Source organism: Passer domesticus, chromosome 16 (genome assembly GCF_036417665.1).
Source record: "Passer domesticus isolate bPasDom1 chromosome 16, bPasDom1.hap1, whole genome shotgun sequence".
In the NCBI taxonomy this organism is placed as follows: Eukaryota; Metazoa; Chordata; class Aves; order Passeriformes; family Passeridae; genus Passer; species Passer domesticus.
This window is the reverse complement of record NC_087489.1, coordinates 11,856,890-11,870,809: the sequence shown is the minus strand read 5'-3', so window position 1 is coordinate 11,870,809 and position 13,920 is coordinate 11,856,890. Positions and strand designations below refer to the sequence as shown.

The following is a 13,920-nucleotide window of genomic DNA, read 5'->3' as shown; positions in this document are numbered from 1 at the left end:
CTTGTTCAGTATTTGTGCTCCCAGACAAACTGATATTGGGTGACTCCCAGGTGCAGTGAATTTAAATGAAGTGAATTCAAAGGAGTACACAAATAGAATTTGGGAAGAAAAAGAGGAAAAGAAAGGGAGGAACCATCAATACTCACAAAATATGGAACCATTCAAAGTTTTGGAGCTTTTTTTTTTCTGATGGAGTCACTCACAGCTACAGCTGGATTCTGAATTTGTAGGAAAAGCAGGAGAAGAAGAAACACAAAGCTTATGGAGATGCTCAGATCAGTGTTCCCAGCAATGCTGTTGGCCAAGCACCTTTAGAAAGCACAGGACAAAAATCATTGCACCAAACCCCACCAGCACCTCCACTGCAACAATCTTCACCTCTTGCTTGTGCAAGAGCCAATTATTATAATACATGGACATGTAAGGAATATTCTATATAAGGGTTTTTTGCATAATGTTTGTGGCTAAATGATGTATTTTAAAGTGGAATTTCTAGATCAGTAATTCAGAAGTAGTCTAATGACAGACTCAGAAGTGCTGTGCAGAGCTTCTATCCTACATAGGTTTTATAGCATGAAGTACAGAAATTTCTTTGTCATTCTGCAGCTGTAGCTGGAAGAAAAATGGGACAAGGTTAAGGTAACTGGGAAAGTAAATTTTAAACTCCATTTCCTGACAGAAGTAATCCTTGACATTTTAGCTCCCTATCTCGTGTAACAATTTGACCTAACATTAGTTCTTTAAAAGTGCCACTAGACCCATGGTGGCATTTTAACAGGACCACTGCAGAAGGCAGTGACTCCAGCACAAATCCTTTTAGCCACAAGAGCCCTTGGAGCAGCCAGGTCTGAGTCAGGTCTGAGTCAGGTTCACCAGTGTGTGAGGACAGGCAGAAATGGTCTGGTCTAAGCTCGGGACCTCAGGGAGTCTGCACATCCAAATCCAACTGGCTGTATGGAAAACTCTATTCCAGCTTTCCAGAACACCCTGTGCTCACAAAAAACACTAAACAGACAAACTCTTCTGTACCTTTTCCACAGCACAAGACTCAGCCTCTGATGTGTTTAATTCACTCCCAAGTAGCTGAACATAAAAACCACAGGAGGGCACCAGGCACAGAGGGAAAAATCTGTTTCCTTCTCCTCCAAAGCCAGCAGCAGCTCTGATGGATCATCTCTTTGCTATAAGCAAAGCTGAAATTCCTTTGCACATGAATGCACCTCATCAACTTTATCTTCCTTTCAGTGAAGGAAGCAAATTAATAAGGAATGCTGATTACTAATGTGGTCTATATTCAACACCTACATCTACCCAGGCAGATGCAAATTAGTGGATGTTTCAGATTTTGCCTCTTTAACTGGGAACACATTTTTTATATTGTTTCAGACTTTTCTAGTAGATCTTATTAAATGTTGATACTTCACTGATCTGCCTGGAAAACCCCAGCTCTTACACAAAGGTGGGTGAGAGGGGTGTGAACCAACCAGGGCAAGCCTGAAATCCCCAGCAAATACAAAGATATACCTTGAATAAAAATTCTGACTTGGAGCTGCTGGAACTGGCTCTGTAGGGGAAACTTTCAGAAGCTTTTCACAGAAGCCACCCCTGCAGCCCCTGCTACCAAAACCTTGCCACACAAACCCAATACAGCATCATGTTATTTGGGGCTGGAACAGACTTGCTTTCCAGTCCTATTTCACCCATAAAATCTTGTTTGACATCTCCCCCAAAACACAATTCCTAATATATTTAGTGCTTCAGTGCTGACACACACAGGGAGCAGTACACACCCTAAACCTGGTTTTGGATCCTGCCTAAGCTTTATTTGCACTACCAAATTTGTTGCCATTCCTCAGTGTTTATATTGTATTCGTTTTCCTGTTGTTAAGCATTAATTTTACCTTAAGGATTTGTGTGGTGTTATGGCCACAGATTAAGACTTCTGGCCTGTATTTTTAATTTACTATCAGCATTCCATGAGTCATATGGATGAAAGGGCCAATAGTGGGATTTTTTTTTAGACTTTAAGATACTTTGAGATTTTTACAGCTGATTTAAAGTGTCCTGGTGGAACTGGATAAATGTCACGTAGAAGTACTTAGAGGCTGTGTCTTCCAGGGAGCTGTAATGTTACCACAGTTTGGTTATAAGCCATCCTCTTAAGTACTTAAACATAAAAAAGTGGTTTTCCTTCTCACAGTCAAGGTACCTATTGACTGCACATGACAACTGCCTGAATATGTTCTGCATTTATGTAATGCTTGAGGTTTAGAGGGACAAGAGCCAGTTAAACAAGGGATGAACTCACTTGAACAAATTTGTGGGTGCTTTGCAAAGTAGTTAGAGAATTCTTGTGCCATGGGTGTACAGACTATTTTAGCTTTAAAACCCTCACTATGAAAGTCTCATTACCAGTCCCTAATGATTGTCAGGGTTCAAAACTCAGTGCTAAACAAGGTGATTCTAAAAGAGTCAATTCATTAATCTCTAATCCATTTTTTAAGCAAGGTCTGTGCATGTGCATCTGCCTGCTGTTTTTGATTCACTGATTGACAGAACAAGCAGTGCTCAGTACAGCACCAGGAGCATGTTCTTAATCCAGCCAGGACTGGGAGTGTTTCACAGTGTGCTAGTTGGGATATATTAGACTGATTCTTTTCAAAGATTCTTATGCCATTAACAAAAGGAGGGATTGGATGAGAGCCATGGGAGCTGTTTCATAACCTCCTGTGGTCTTGTTTTCCAGCTGACTGTGATGGCCACTCAGGTTCTGCTGCTCAGGTCAGGCATTCTGGACCAGCACAGACAGTTAAGCCTTGATGGAGTCAGGCTTCAATTACACTTTCTGCTTTACACTTAACTTCTGCAAAGCAAAGCCTCTTACACATTACAGGGGTATTCACAGGGCAAAATTTAGGTCACATCAACAGCCCCCCCCCACTCTTTTTACTTTGATAGAGCTATAATCAGTGTTTGTATCTAAAAATCTATGATTTATCATTCTGTATCATATATATCACGGTCAGATTTTTCTTGAAAACATCCTTATTTCATTGCACATGCCCAAATTAAAATTCTGTCTCAAACACACAGCTGGGAGTATGACAGGTTCACTCAGCTGAGCTGCTGCCCTTTCTCCTCTGTAAAAAGAAGCCATTACAGAGATTTCCTCCTCGCCATCAAAATGGTTAATACAAAGAAAAAAAAATTGACTTCCCTAACATGCTTTGGCAGCAACTGAGGTGAGCAACTACATGGGGAAACGGGAGCCAGGGTTGTTCCCACCTGTGTTAGGAAACCACAGTCTGAGAAGAGCAATACTTCACTGGGAAGCTGAGCCAGGACTGTAACAGTTACCTCAAATCTCCAAACTTGTAAGTACAAATGCAATTAGGAGATTGGCACAAGCAGCAGTTCAGAGGGCTCTGTGCACATACACGTTTGTGTCTTGGCTGGGAGGAGGAACAGGTAAAATTACACTCCTTGAAAAGTAATTCGACCATTAGCTCCACAATGCCTCTTAATGCTCCCTTTGCTCACAGGGAATCATTTGCATTGAGCTCCTCAAATGGAAAGACACAAAAAGCCATCACAGCCTCTGCAGCCCACGATGCTTGGTGTTCCAACTCATCCCACTTATGAAAAAGTTTTGTATAACTTTGTTGGTTCTAGTTATGTATGGGTTATTTTAGCTCCAAATGGAGAAAATGTTGAAAAGTCTCAGACCTCAAACCACTGCTTGTCCAGAAGCAAGAAAGTAAATACAGCAAAGTAAGGCATTAAAAAACTGCCTCATCCTGCCCAATATTATAAGGCTTAAGAGATTATGTGAAAAAGGATTTACAAACTTTGATTTAAAAATAAGAACAAAAGCAAAATGGTCCTTATTACATGTTTGATATGGAAAACACCAAACCTTTTTTTATTTGTACCAGATGTGGATAGGCAGATGTGGCTGTTGGACAATATTCACAGAAGTGCAATTAGGGAAATATCCATAATTAATAGCATGCCTGTGGAAACATGTTCTGTGCTTCAAAAAGAATTCAGGTGGTATTAGAACTGGAAGAACCTCCTTACCCTGAAGATGTTGACAAATTTGAAGAAATTCCAAGCAGTGAAAAAAATCCTGATTGGAGAAACAGATTACTTGTGCAGAAACATTAAAGGAACCAGTCTTCTGCTCTCAATTACACCAATGTGGTCCAGTTAAATTCAGTGGCAGTGTACCAATAGAACCAGGAGAAAAAGTTGATTGTAACATATGATATGAAGTATTTTCTCAGAAATGATCAGAGGAAGAATTCCCTTTAGGAAGGAAAGGACTTGGTAAAACATATTGGGGAAACAATAGGTCCTGTAAGATTTAAAGTGCAAAGAAGAAAAATACAGCCAGAGAATGTTCCACTGCAGTAACATCTTCTAAATACCCAGAGGAGGTCCTCTGAGAAATTTAACAGAAGTCAGAACACAGTCACTCACTGTACAGAACAATTACACACAGGAGGTCTTCAGAGAAAGCCATCAGGCATATCCATATCCCCAGGCCATATCCCCTGGATATCCCTGTCATCCGTGGAATCCTCACAACATCTGTGCTCATCTTCTCTGTGCCTGCATCCGTTGTTCCTCCCCACCTTAATTCACACAGTAGTGACTAATGCATTATGAAAATTCATCCATGCTGGATCAGTTATAAAATGCAGTTGCATTGCCTATGTAATCTGTCTACCAGATGTTCCCTTTTGTGTTCATCAAGAACACATTGTGTAAGAAGAGCTCCTCTAAGCAAAACACCCTCACCATTCTCGGTTTAATTACAATGACACTGCAAAAAATGGGGCCAGAAAGAGAGAAATCTTATCCTTACCTCCTGGACAACAGGATCAAGAGAGAATTTCCAGGATAGATCTGACAATACATATATAGAATCAGAGAATCACAGAACCCTTAAGGTTGGAAAAGTCCTTTAAGGTCATCAGGTCCAAGCATCAACCCAGCACCACCACCTTGCTCACCACTAAACCATCTCCTCCCATGCCATATCCACACTTTTTTGCACATTTCCAGGGATTGTGACTCCACTACTCTCCTGGGTAGTCTATTCAACAACTTGTCGAGCTTGACAACCCTTTCAGTGCAGAACTTTTTCTTAAGATCCCATCTAAACTTCCCCTGGTGCAACCTGAGGCCATTTGCTCTTGTCCTGGCATTTGTTACCTGGGAGAAGAGACCAACCCCCAGCTCACTGCACCCTCCTTGTCAGGGAGCTGTGCAGAGCCAGAAGGTGCCCCCTGAGCCTCCTTCTCTCCAGGCTGAGCCCCCCAGCTCCCTCAGCTGCTCCTGTTAGATAAATTTACCAGTTGCTGGTCACAGTGTGCATTATTTTGCTCTCAGGGTTGGTGTGCTTCTTCTTGAAGTTGTGTGGTGCAACACCTTCCCTGCAGGGCGTGTTCCCTGGGTGCTGGCTGTCCCGTGGGAGCAGGGCTCAGGGCTCTGTCGCTGCCCTTTGGAACGCTGGCACACAGCGATGTGCAGAAGCGTTGTGGCACAAGCGATGTGGCAGAAGCGATGTGACACAAGCGATGTGACACAAGCGATGTGACAGAAGCGATGTGGCACAAGCGATGTGACAGAAGCGTTGTGGCACAAGCGATGTGGCACAAGCGATGTGGCACAAGCGATGTGACACAAGCGATGTGGCACAAGCGATGTGGCACAAGCGATGTGACAGAAGCGATGTGGCACAAGCGATGTGGCAGAAGCGATGTGGCACAAGCGATGTGACACAAGCGATGTGGCACAAGCGATGTGGCAGAAGCGATGTGGCACAAGCGATGTGACACAAGCGATGTGACACAAGCGATGTGGCACAAGCGCTGCTCCCGGAGCTGCTGCCGGCAGCCCGGCCAGCGGGAGCCACCTGCGGGAGCCACCAACAATTACAGCCCTGACCTGTCCCCGCAGCCGGCTGGGGAGGGGACACCTTCCCTAGGGAGAGGACACCTTCCCTCCCCTGTCATGTCATCACAGCGGCCTTTGAGAACGCTGAAAGCTCTGGACATCCCTGGGATGCTGAAACCAGCACATTCCTATTGCTGGGTACCAATACAGTTCCAGGTCTTGTTTGGGGTTAAACAAGTAGTTAAGAACCACCAACTGCTGTTCTGGACATGCTGGACCTTTAACATGAACTGGCGTGGTGCCACAAGTGCCACTCCTCATGCACCTCAATCCCTCTGGCACAGTTTGCTGTCCCCTGAGGGGTGCCCGGTGCAGCTGGAATCGAGTGCCCAGGGCTGCAGACACAGCCTGCCGTGGATTCCTGCAGGGAGGCTCCAGAGCTCCTGCAGTGCCCCGCTGACATTGCCTGTGGGGTGACACAGCATGTCCTAGCAAGGCACACATTCCACCAGGCCACCTGAGCCATTCAGACGACTGTGCCAACCACCCCTGCAAATCCCTGATGTTTCTGGCTTCAGAAATTGATAGAAATCTTAAACCAAAAGAAAAACAAATCTGGAGTTTAGCACAGCAAAGAATTGATCTAAAATTAAATGGGATTTACTTCGCCTCCCAAGCTCTGGATGTGACAAATTTCAGAACAATGAGATATGGACCATTTAGAAGTCAGTGATCAAAATAGAATTTCTGATGGAAAGATTCCAGATTGGACTGCAGCAACAGTAACTATGTTGCAGTAAGGCCAAGTCTAAAAAAGCCCCTAAGTCCTAAAAAAGCCCCTAAGATATACAAAGGGAAAGAGCCATTTTTTCACGTGTCCTCACATGAATATCGCCCCCCTTGATCACTGTGTGACAATAAGAGAGCTGGAGTCAACACAAAACTATTTAGTTGACTATCCCTGAGTTCTTTACATAGCTTGTATTGCTTTAAATATCTTTGTCCCCTGAAAAGTTAAATTAATCCCACATTCTTCGGGGAAGGCTCAGGGCTGGCGTTCCAGCAGCGTTCCTAAGGGAAGCCTTACAGAACTGGAATGTATTCACAGGTACTCTCCCTTCCCCCCAAGTGAGAAATCGCAATTATGGGATGCAGGGAGAATTAACATCATTTGGGAGACAAAGGTTTCATACTAAAGCACAACTTAAAACAGACCACAAGTCTGCATTAAACACAATCAACTCCAAAATAAAAAATAATACAGAGCACACTAAATGGCTTCAAGGGATCCTCAGCCTATGAGTCTTTTTTTTTCTGTTGTTGTGGGAAATCATGTGCTATTCTGCAAAAAAACCCAGGAATGTAAAGAAGTCCTAAAACCAATGAAATGCTAATAGTTTTGTAACAGACTGAAAGGATTTGAATTCTCCAACTAAATTAATTGATCATAAGATTGATTAATAAAAATTCATACTTTACCAATGTTGGTCTGCAGGGCTGTGCGACCCTGGCAAGAACAAAGATTGTGGTCAATGAAAACAAGACTTGTTCTTCCACTCAAAGCTGCAGATCCCATCATGCCTCAGGTTTTCCTAGTGCTGGCATGTGCTGGTGTTTGAGATGAATGCAGAGTGCAGGTTTACAAAACTTCCATATCCTGATTTAATGAAAACTCCTGTTACCAACTTTTCTAATGACGTTTTACCAACATAGTAAATTTAATATTGCATTTTCCTCTAAGTTCTGGCCAAAGAGAGTGTGAGCTGCAAACAAATGTGTGTGGAAAGATTTTCAGACTGAAAGGAGAGAACAGATCTCATCTCCTCGGGGCTGCACAGAAATCCTTCCTGTATGCACAGCTCTCAGTGGGTTGGAAAGGTGCAACTGCCAATATCTTCATTTTACCAATGCAGCTCAGAGTTCAGCAGTTCAGGTGGCAAATTTAGAGTAAATTTGATGTACCCGGCCTCATTTCTACTACATTCACATTATACAAAAACAAAATGCTTTTCTACTCTTTGCCCTAAAAGAAATGGAACAGCAGCACCTTTTGAGAGCCCTCCACTGCTGGTGAACATTACTAGTTCATTTTGTTCAACAATTGAACAGAAATATTTGTTAGTTGCTGCAGCTAAACCACTTTATAACTGGCATAATCATAATTGGTAAGAAATCAATTCCATGTGCCAGCTGCATAATTTCATTCACAATTTTACTTCATCTTTCAAGTGATCTCAAAAGCCCTCAGGCCCTCCCCGGATGCAGAGGAGAGAAAACCTCTGTTACTCTTTTTGAGAACAACCTCAACTGCCAGTTCAGTTTAACACCATGGATTTCTGTTTTAACATCCTTGGTTTTTGGGTTCCATCACAAAGCAGGTGCTTTTACTCATAGAGCAGAATTATCTCTTGCAATGCAGAACATCTGACTTGCACATCAGATTGCAGAGTAATTTTAGAATTTTCTGTTAAAATTTCTTTACAAATCTTTGTTTCAGATAATGCTGTGTACAAGGTGGTTATAGCCAGTGGTATTTACAGGCTTCTTGTCTACTCAATGAGCTTTTTCAGTTCTACCTAAAGCTGGATTTTCCTTTCATGAATAGTTCATGTCACACCTATCAGCTCAAAGGTTTGATCTTTATCTTTTTCATACAGGCCTTGGCATCTCCTGTGGCATTTTACTGTAGGGGAAGAATCTATTTCCTTATGGAAAATATAAATTGCTTACTTCATCCTTGATTTCAGAGCTATTAATGTGCTAAGAAAGAACATTTTCAACTGAAAGTAAAGGTTTTAGGCTTCTTCAAGGATAACATCTAAACCCCTAGCATGACATGACTGTAATCCTGTCCAACAGCACACACAAACCACAAGTTTCCAGTTCTCTGTTGACAGAGAACAGCCATCCACAGTGCTAAAAAAGCAGTTTCCCCATTAGGTGCCCTAACAAAGTTTTCAAACTATTCAAACACAGAGGCATAAATCAAGAAAACAAAGCTTTTGCAAGATGTTACATGTAAGTTATACTAAGAAGTTAAAGAAAACCATCTGGGCATAAAATGTAAATACAGCCAGCATAAAAAAATTAAGAGGAAAATAAAACCAACCATGCATTTCAAATGCCCCAAAGACAGAGCTTTCATTCTGTAAGACCACTGAAGTTTAACTCTGATCATCCAGCTTGGACAAAACAGTCATTTTTCAAAATACCAATGAGCTAGGGCACTAAAGCTTATGCAAGATGAAGCTTTTTCAGCTTTTTGGCTGATTTAAGATATGGTCCTTCAAAGTGGGGAATTATCAGCATCTCTTCAGTGGCACCTATGAATCAAAGAAAGAGATGGATCATCATCTAAATCATCATGGAAAATATCTATCAGGATTAAACCTAAAGGGTTTGGTTCAGTTTCCTGTACTGCTGAATATTCAGATTCTGAAGGGTAAATAAAGCACCCTGGGCTTGCTTTATAGACCCAAGAGATTCTGAGTAACCCCGGGAGGAGGAAAGAGAAGAAAGCTCCCAAAACCAGGAGCTTGCAGTGTTGGAAGGAGATTAGAAAAGACCTCAAAATCCTCTGTGCCTGTACAGCAGCTGTCTTTCAAAGGAGTCCACAACAAACAAAGAAAAAGGTTTTTTAAAATCAAAACCTAGAACATAATGGTATAAAATGCACGAACTCTGGATTTTTCATGCTGACTTAGTTCAGATCACTTACATAAGCAACATACTTGAGATTTGATTACATATCTAGATTTTTTGTTTATTTATTTACTTTTAAACAGGATGCTTGCTTGGGTTTAAGTTAGTTTGGGGAAGGGGAAGTAGGAAGATTTTGAAAACAAACAAATTACTTACAAACAGACAAGCTAAAGCAATAAACCTGCAGTGCCAAAGCTCTCCCTGCCTCTCAAGGCTGGTACCTTTGGATTCCCAGCACATTCCTGAGCTCATGGAGTGTCTGGGAGGGACCAGCAGCCTGGAACCCTTGGCAGAGCCCAGCTTACAGAAGATGAGACTCAATTTATCACTGATTTCAGAGATAATTATCAAGATAGGGATTTCTGGCTTAATTTCCTGATTCGAGAAGGGAGTACGTGATCCCAATCATAAACCATCCTGTGAGCAGCAAATGATGTCTTAACAGCATTTATAGCTGAAGTTTAAAATACTCATGGAGTTTGTATAAAACAGATGTGAATTTTCAAACTAAACTAACAAACTATTTTCCTAAGAGGAAAGAAGTTGAAGCAGCAGAGGAAAGCTCTGTGTCTTCCTCTGCTTCTGAGGAATCACAAAGGGAGTGATGGTTCTCTGACAGCTAATGGATGGAGTTTCAGTTTTCCTGCTGATCTGTTTTTATTCTCTTCTTCCCAATAATTTTTTCATACTCTGCCTTTCGCACTTCTGGGAAATTCTATCTACATGTGCTTTCTTGATAGGGCTCATCTGTTTATTTTAAAAATACATGTTTTTTTCCTTGCAGATATGATGTTTTATTAGTCTTATATATTGAAGCTATTGTCCCAGATATTGTATTTAGTTGGACCTTTGGCCTGAAATGTGCATCTGTTCTCAATCCACCCATAGGAGCCCTTATCTCTAATAGGCTCTGGAATCACCACTGTGTTGGGTTTTTTCTTCTCTCCTTTCCTCAGCCAGCTCATGTGGAATAGCCTGGGCCATAATTTCCCTGGTTTAGTCAATTTTTTCTAAACCATCTGACCTTCAGTTTTCCAGCTGTGTAAAACTGTCTTGACCAGGAACAGTCAGAGCAGAGGAAAGTAGCAACCACTTCTTATGCATATGCAGTGGATCAAACAATCACATCCTTCTCTTCTGGCCTTTTAAGTTGATGCTACAAACCAAATATTAAAATAAAATAAAAATAAAAAAGCTCCATGTCATTTTCAGGGAGGCCAAATTCTCATAGAGTATGTCCTTTAGCTCCAAAGAGCATATAGTGAAAAATTTGACACAGAACCATTGTGTGGAGTAATGGTGACTGTCAGGAAGGCAAGAACAACTAAATAAAATTGTGAATAAAGTTTTTCACTGAAAACTGGCAAATAAGTCTGAACTTTATTAGAAAACCTCAGGCTCGGAGCAGAATTTTCTTCATAGAAATAAAACATGCCCCTTTAATTACAGCTGAACATGTTCCTGCCAAGGCACTGCTGTGAAACACAGGCTGGGAGCACAATGGAGGCTTCCAGCGCCTGGTGTGGCATTGCCTTGAGTGGTGATGGACTGGAAAGATGCAGTTCTTCACTGTGTGAACTGTGACCCAGCCTCCTCATGAATGGCAGTCTCAGACATTCTGAAATCACAGGAACTGTTTGTCTGACAAAAAAAAAAAAAATCTCTCCAGAACATCAGGAAAACAACTTTTAGTTTTTGGCAAAACGGACACAAGTCCCAGTGGCCCAGTGCCACAGTGCCAGAACTCTGCAGAGTGAGAGGAGAAGAAATGCATTAATTAACTCAGCATTCAACCCCTCCCCTCAAACCCATGAAAAATGGCTTCTGTAGTAAATAATCATGGAGGATTTACCACATATGAGAAGAGTACTGAGTTTAAACAGTGTCATGCCCTTTATCCCACTGCGAACTGCAGTATCTGGACATTTGGCACAGCTGCTGTCCTTGTGTACTCTCACAGTTTGGTAACGGGAACCACAATCTCAATACCCCTGAGAACTGTAAATTTGTTACTTTATTTGTGTTGCTGCCTCATAACTTCTCCTTGATCTTCCTTTCTCCTCTTATTTTACTGGCAGTAAAACTCAGTAGATTAATAATGCTATTAATACTTTACTTTCTCTGCCAGATCTTCTTGGGTGGCCAGTTTCCAGCTGTGTAACAATCTTTGCTTGCTTACATCTCCTTGTTCTCAACTCCACTGTTTTTACCTTTTTTTTTGTTGTGTTCTGCAAATTTTAAGGCCTCAGTGCATTTTCAGAATTCAAGATAGCAGCTATTTGAAAGCAGTGGTTACAATTCATTAATAACTCATGCATCTTTTCTCAAAGTAATTAAAAGCAAATAAAAGGTACCTGAATGACACTCTAGCTGGTCATGCATCTACGAGATTTAGTGGAAAAGCTGATAATCGTGATTTAATTCATATTTTATGCTTATTTAACTGGAACTTATAATAATCCTCATTGCTTTTTGCAGCTACCCTGTAGTCAGTGATTTTCTGCCTGTCACTATTATGGCAATGATGGACATATAAGATCCTTGCCTGCAGATTTTGACTGATCACAAAGTGAATACAAGTCCTGTGTCCTCTTCAGCTATTAGTCATTATAGAGTCACTACCAGTCTGACTTTAATTCATACACACATTAGGTTAAACTTCGCTGGCAAATTTACAAATATCAAAAGCAGAAACTCTGACTCCTACTCCTCTATTCCTTGACTGAGAAAAGATAAAACGGTAAAAGGAAAAATGTCAAAACAATAATAAATTACCCCAGAGCCATGGATAATAAATTACATTATGGCCTTTCTAATGTGTGAAATGCTGTTACTCAAAACTGGAAAGGCATGGAAACAATTGCACTTCAGAGTGAGAGAAGTATGATCCCAGCTCTTTTGTTCCAGTTCAAACAGCACACAGGACCCTTGCTTACAGCTGTGGTGCATTGTGCCTCCTTAGGTCAGCAAGGTATATCCAGGCTCCAGAGAACAGCTTGAAGCATCATTGTTTCTTTGGAAGTGAGAGTCAATAAAAATACTGACAAAGGAATGCAGCCAGGCTCTTGGAGTTGTACAAATTCCAGTCCTCCTTCATCCCCTCCCTCATCAAGTCCTTCAAAGAATGAAACAGCTTTTTGAACTTGCCTTTTTTTTCTAATTTGCCTCAATATTCTTTTCGATGCTTGCTACAATGTATTTTCTAAAATATATGAAAAGTAACATTGTAATAAGAAGTTATCCCAGACTATTTTCCCCAAGCCTGTAACAACACAACCATGGCTTGACAATGTTTGCAGCTGAAGAATTTTCAACAGGGAAACAGCAGAGTACCTGGGAAGCTCAAATGACAGGCACCCACTCTAAACAGTCTGGTGCCTGCTTAACTCTTTGCTTTAAACAAGCACTCAGAGGCAAAAACCAGAAGCAAAACCCCATGCATGCTGCTGGAGGGATGAACTTGGCCGGAGATTAACATCTCATTTTCTTCCTTCACCAGATTTCTTTATTCCTTTTCTCTACATCCCCTACTAATGTCCTGTTGTATTCTTTTACTTTTCATTTATTCCTCCTCCTGTTTGCTTCTGTTGTCTGTATAATAGAAAATATACTTCTGTGAAAAGTGAGTTAATTTGCTTTCTCTTTTCCCCATCCCTTGTCTATTGTTTTTCCTCATTATCTTTCCCATTTCCCCACCAAACACTGCTACCACCCCTGTCCTGTTTTGGCTGATGCCCTGGTATTCCTCCCTGGGAGCTCATGGAGAACACTCTTTTGGCACCCACTCTTTCCTTATAATCTGATTTACTGAAACTTGCTTTGCCAACCCTGATAAGGGAGGGTGAAATGCAGTTGTGGCAATGTGAGAAAGCTCCATCAGCTGCATTCAGAACTTCCGTGCAGGTTGTATGATACAGTCACTGTCCCTCTACCTCTCTTCTTACCCTGATGTTTCAGCCACACAGGAGGTAGCTCATGTACTTAAATGTACAAAATGTAAGAAATCCTGCCATGCCTGAAGTTCTGCACTGCTGCTATTCCCAGGCTTGTGTTCTTAAGCTGAATGTGAGGTCAAGACCCTCCACAATAAGTACAACCATGTCAATGAGAACAGATAAATAGATTCAGAATTCCCATGTTACGTTAGGTTTGTGTCCATCTCGTAACTCCCTGTGTTTACTTTGCAGCCCTCTGCCTCTTCTGGAAAGGGCTGCTCCTTTTGAACCATCAAGGAAGATGCTGTCAACTCTTGTCCTTCCAGCAAACCAGACTAAACAAGACATTGCCACAGACATGAATTTCATAACTGGGGCA

The 13,920-nt window shown here is 41.6% G+C and overlaps 1 long non-coding RNA gene across 3 annotated transcripts in view; it reads right to left on the bottom strand.

The window, feature by feature from the left end:
• Positions 1-13,920, bottom strand: part of LOC135281850 (uncharacterized) — a 48,153-nt gene that overhangs the window by 32,192 nt on the left and 2,041 nt on the right. The window lies entirely within an intron of this gene.